We start from the raw sequence: 5,706 nt of genomic DNA, 5'->3' as shown, positions 1-5,706 counted from the left end.
ATTTATATGCCCTATATCCTCACTACTATCCTACTACTTGTTTCCTATGTGTAAGTAAGTTGTTGTTTTTTAGCATGTGGGTTTGGCAGTGTTATTTTTTAGGATTACTGATAAACTACTGTCGTTTGATTTGTATTTGCTATTTATTTTAATTTGAGTTAAATTATGTCTGAATTTATTATGTCTGTATAGGTCTTTTATTAAGTTTTAGTTTGATTTAATTTGAGTTATTGTACTACTTCAACAAACTAAATGGAAATGAAATAATTGAATTCTTGAATTCATAAATGTGTATGTATATACTGTATATATATATATATATATATATATATATGTATGTATATGTGTGTGTGTATATATAATGTATATGTGTGTAATTTTTTCTGCTTTATTTTTAATGACTAAAAACCGTTTTAGTTGTAGTTAACAATGCTGTGCATATGTAAATACATTTTAAATATGGTTCAGACATTCATATTGCATGTTTCACGTGTTTACATGCACATTTGTATGTGTTTGAATATTATACAAATGTTAGAATTATGTTCAGAATTATGTAGCAGCACAACATGATGGAAAGTCCAAAGACATCCATTTGCATGTGCACATATTACAATATTAAAAGATGTTTGATTTGTTACAGAAGTGGTGCTTTGTGACTGTGCTGCAGAGAGGATGAATTTAGACACTCAACTTTTCAGAGAAGTTTTAGCATGCTGGCAGTCCAGCAGTTAGTGTTAGCATGCTAAAATCTCTCTGAGGTACTGGCTCAACATTCATCTCCTTAAAATAACTGAAAAATAATTAAAACTGTTTTAATTTTTTTTTTTTTTCTATTGATCTATAAAATCGTTCTCAGTCTTTTCACAGAGGAAAACTCTGTATTAAGGCTGGGGATTCATCATGGCATACATACACAAATACATTTTCAGAGCTCTTATTTTTAAACCACAGCTCATGTTATCTCTCTCTGTTTATTTTATGCTGAGCAAGCCATTATCTAAAAAACTAAACATCTTACATTGCTGTTTTCAAGAGTTGTTACACAACCTTTTAAAGGCAATATATGTTTTCTGTTATTTTTAGACATTTCTCAATGTTCAAATAATTACTGCATCAGCCCCAAGCGATATCCACAGTTATTTAACAAACATTTACCTCTTTTTTTTTTTTTTTTCTCCCTAGCATATTTCATTCATTAGACTACTCATTTGTTGGCTAACCAATGGATTGTTAATCATCCTGACCTATTCCTAGTATGAGTTCCTTACTCGGTTCTTTACTAGTACAGTCCTTTCTCAGCTACACTAATACTGTGGACTGAGATCTAGACAGATCATGATTGTAAATCACTTCTATGAAATCTGACCAGTTTTGTTATGGTGGATAGATCACTTTTGTTAGTCTCAGATTTTGTATAGGCCTATGTCTAACAGCATTTGAGTCATAAATGTGGCATGATGGGTGTTTTATGGTAGTGTTTGTGGGCTGACTGGCATAAGCAGGGTTGTCCGACAGCACACTGTCTAATGGGCCCATTGTAAGTGCTGGCACAGGGAGCAGTGTGTGTCCAGAGGAGTTCGGAGTATCGATCCCGAAAAATAAAACACTGCTTAGTATTTACTCTTTGAATTCAATATGCACTGATTCTTAATTAACCCTCATGTGGTGTTCGGGTCCTTTTTGCTCTGAGAAAATGTTCTATTTCCCCGAAATACTACATTTTTTGATTAAAATTGTGACTTTGTTCACAAAGGGTATAACTACTTCTAAACAAACTAGAAACAATTTACATATTTTGAAATGTAAGTCAATAACAATTGGCCGAAGCCAGAGCCAATGGTGAAAGTCTTTGTGCGATGAGACCCCGCCCCATTTTGGAGGTTCTGCCCACTTTTAGAGTTCACACCTGCTTTTGGAGATCTCCGGTCTGCAGTTATACCTACTTGGAACTTGTTAAAAATCTGTCATCATTCAATCATTATTTAATCATTTCTGTTCTTTCATTGTTGAGAAGTAGTTAGGTTTATGATAAGGTACAGTAGGGTTGGATTGAAACTATCTACAATATTGTAAAATGCACATATATGAAGATATTTATAATATAAAGGATTAATATTTTTTTTACATTTCTGAAGCTGCACCTCAGTGTTATTCTATTACTTATATACTGTTATAGTATTTATTAATAATTTGAAGTAGCTTTTGTTTGTGTAATTTTTTTCCAAGTTTAATTTTGTGCTTTTGTAATTTTTAATGTTTTTTTTACTAAGCTTTATTTTTATTTAGTCATGTTAGTGCTTAAACTTAAACTTATTTCAGTTAGTTGACAAGACAACATTTCTAAAATTAAAAATGTATTTTTTTATCTTTTTATATATATATATATATATATATATATATATATCTCGTTACACTTGTGATGTTCCAGGGCAAAAATGACCCGGCCTCAAAAAAATGCTTATAAATCACTCATTATGCTATATTATCAACAAAGATTGGATTCAGTCTTTTTGACAACTTCTTATCTTTCATTTAGGACTGGTTTTGTATTTATATTTGCTCCTGATTAATCGTAGGCCTCATTTATCTGAGAGTAGGCACCTCATTTTTTGAGTGAAAAAAGCATTATTTATGAATAATTTTCACAATATTAAATAAAAACTGATGAAAATTTGCACTGTTTATCACAATAGTGTGCTTTAATGTTTAATCAGGGAGTTTGTTTTGAAAGGCTTTTATTTTGTACAAAATGGCACAAAGTCACACTTGTGGTGTTCCCGGTGAAAAGTGACTCGAAATCACTCATTATGCTATCTTATCACCAAATATTGGATTCAATCTTTTTGTCAACTTTTCTTTCATTTAGAACTAGTTTTGTATTTATATAAACACATCAATATACATATCAACATTTGCTGACAGAAATAATTAATTTTTCCTAAAAGAGGTTACGAATCACATGGGGAAAACAGTGCAGCAGCATTCCTTTGATAACTCCCATCATGCTCTTCTGACTCACCTAGGAACTTAGTGCCAGTTTGTATGCACCTCACTCTGATATAGCTAGATGACTAACTGGAGATTATGCGATTGAAGTGAGTCAGAATGTAGAAATGTGCTAGATCTTATTCCAAACTGACCATCTTATATCTGAGGGATTGTTTGGCAGACCTTTTGAGAGTGCTGGTAGGGGGCGTTTGTGTTGAGGGACTGTAGGAGAGTCACAAACAGATGCAGGTATGACGCCATTAACTATTATTACTAAAGGCAGACGTCACCGTTGCGCTGTTTGGTACTGGGAAATATTATGGGAATTTCCTTTATTAAAAGCGTTCAGTAAAACCCTCTGTCTGTTGAAGATGTGTGCATGTGGGTGGATATTTAGAGTTTTCTGCAGCCCTTTCTGAACTGAAATCGATTTTGGAGGAAAACATGTAGACTAATGGATTTCTGCCCAGTATGTTATTGTTTTTAAACCATCATTATCATAAAATGTAATAAAGCTAAACTGCTATTTCAGTTTACAAACGGTAGGCCCGAGGACTGTTTTGAGTGTTTTATTGTATTTAATGATCGTCTACTTCAAAAATTTTAAGTTAGACTTTACCCTTTCTTAATACATATATGTGTGTGTGTGTGTGTGTGTATATATATATCTATATCTCCCCAAAAATTATCTGTTCTGGTACACTCTTAAAAATGCTGGGTAAACTAGGGACAAACCCAGCAATTGGGCTGTTTTAACCCAGTGGTTGGGTTAAATGATTAACCCAACCTTCTGGGTAGTAACCCAACCGCTGGGTCAAAACAACCCAATTGCTGGGTTTGTCCTTATTTTACCCAGCACTGGGTTGTATTTAACCCAGCATTTTTTAGAGTGTATGAATTTCTCATTATCCAGTCAATTGGCAAATATGTAAAATCTGGCCCTACATTTTTTATTGTTTGAATATCCTATTTCACTTGAAAATGTGTCGCATTATGGAAGTAAAATGGGTTTTGAATGCCATTTCATGTTGACTTTAAGCCAAATGTTCGGACTGGCCTTTACAAAGGTATGGTGCTTGTCCTAAGAACTGCAACGAAAGTCCCAAAACGCCATGCTCTTGGGTCTCATTGAGATCCGCTTCAGAGGTTTTTGACAACTCAACCCAAATATCTGATTTCTCTTAGACAAAGGTTAAAAAAAAGTGTGTCTAAGATAAGACAAAGATATGAGTGAAGAGGGAAACAACTTGTGTGAAGGATTGGTCTAAAGGGACGAAATGAAAAAGGAAAGGAAAGAGTCTTATTTTCTCAATTCAACTTGCAGACGCTAGAGATTTGCTGTTGTCTTTCTGCATTGTCAGTCGGATAAAGTGCTGTGGATCTTCAGGGATCTCCTGACATTAAACATGCATTTACATGAACCTGGTGCCAGTGTTATGATGCTGCTGTCGGATGGATACAAAAATGTCATTAGTTCCATCTAGTGTTGTCACGGTACCAAAATTTCAGTATTCGGTACCAATACCAGTGAAAATCCACGGTTCTCTGTACCAATTACGGTACCAAAGCAAAACACAAAAACATGCTAATTAAAAAAATTGACTGTACATTAATTTAATCCAAACTGTGTACATATTTAATTTTAAAGGGCTTTTGAAAACCTAGTTGGTTGTTCAGCCAAGAATAACAACTAAGTTAGCTAAAAAAAAAAAAGAACTGCTTTTCTGACTGATATGACACAATGTTAACCATTTGTACATTCTCTAACTCATATTTTAGATTCACAATTCATTTAAAATGCCTCTGGTGTGTACAAGTAGTAAATATCATCATGTCCTCCTGTTTTTTTTTTTACCCTAATAAAAGTTCTAGGAGCTTTAAATGGTTAAATAAACTTCATTCTAATGCTCATTATATTAGCGGTAGCCGTGCTAATGCTAATGGTGAACTACTCTAATAACAACGTTCATTTCAATTCGACATTCAAATTAAAATATTTAATAATATTTTAATTTGTGGAGTCATCTCAGTTATCACCAGTAAAATATGGAGTGCCACAAGAATCTGTCCTAGGCTGATAGATCGATTACAAAACTATACAGGTATCCAAGGGCAGGCTTTAAGATGGTTTAGATCCTACTTGTCCGATCGCTACCACATTGTTCATTTAAATGGGGCGTCATCTCAATTATCACCAGTAAAATATGGCGTGCCACAAGGATCTGTCCTAGGTCCTCTGCTATTTTCGATATACATGTTGCCACTTGGTAATATTATTAGGAAATACGGGATTAGTTTCCACTGTTATGCCGATGATACTCAACTATATATCTCAACAAGACCAGATGAAACTTCTAAATTATCTAAGCTAACGGAGTGTGTTAAAAATGTAAAAGAATGGATGACCAATAATTTTCTCCTATTAAATTCGGATAAGACAGAGATATTACTTATTGGACCAAAAGACAGTACGCCGAATCTCGTGGATTACAATTTGCAACTAGACGGATGTACGGTTACTTCCTCTACAGTCAAATATCTGGGTGTTATATTAGATAGCAACTTGTCTTTTAAAAATCATAATTCCCATGTTACAAAAACAGCATTTTTCCATCTTGGAAACATTGCTAAGTTACGAAACATGTTACCTGTTTCTGATGCAGAAAAGTTCATGCGTTCATGACAGACCTCTAGACTGGACTATTGTAATGCACT

Source organism: Sinocyclocheilus grahami, unplaced genomic scaffold (genome assembly GCF_001515645.1).
Source record: "Sinocyclocheilus grahami isolate Dianchi unplaced genomic scaffold, SAMN03320097.WGS_v1.1 scaffold14.1, whole genome shotgun sequence".
Taxonomy (NCBI): Eukaryota; Metazoa; Chordata; class Actinopteri; order Cypriniformes; family Cyprinidae; genus Sinocyclocheilus; species Sinocyclocheilus grahami.
Note: the sequence above shows the minus strand (reverse complement) of the source record.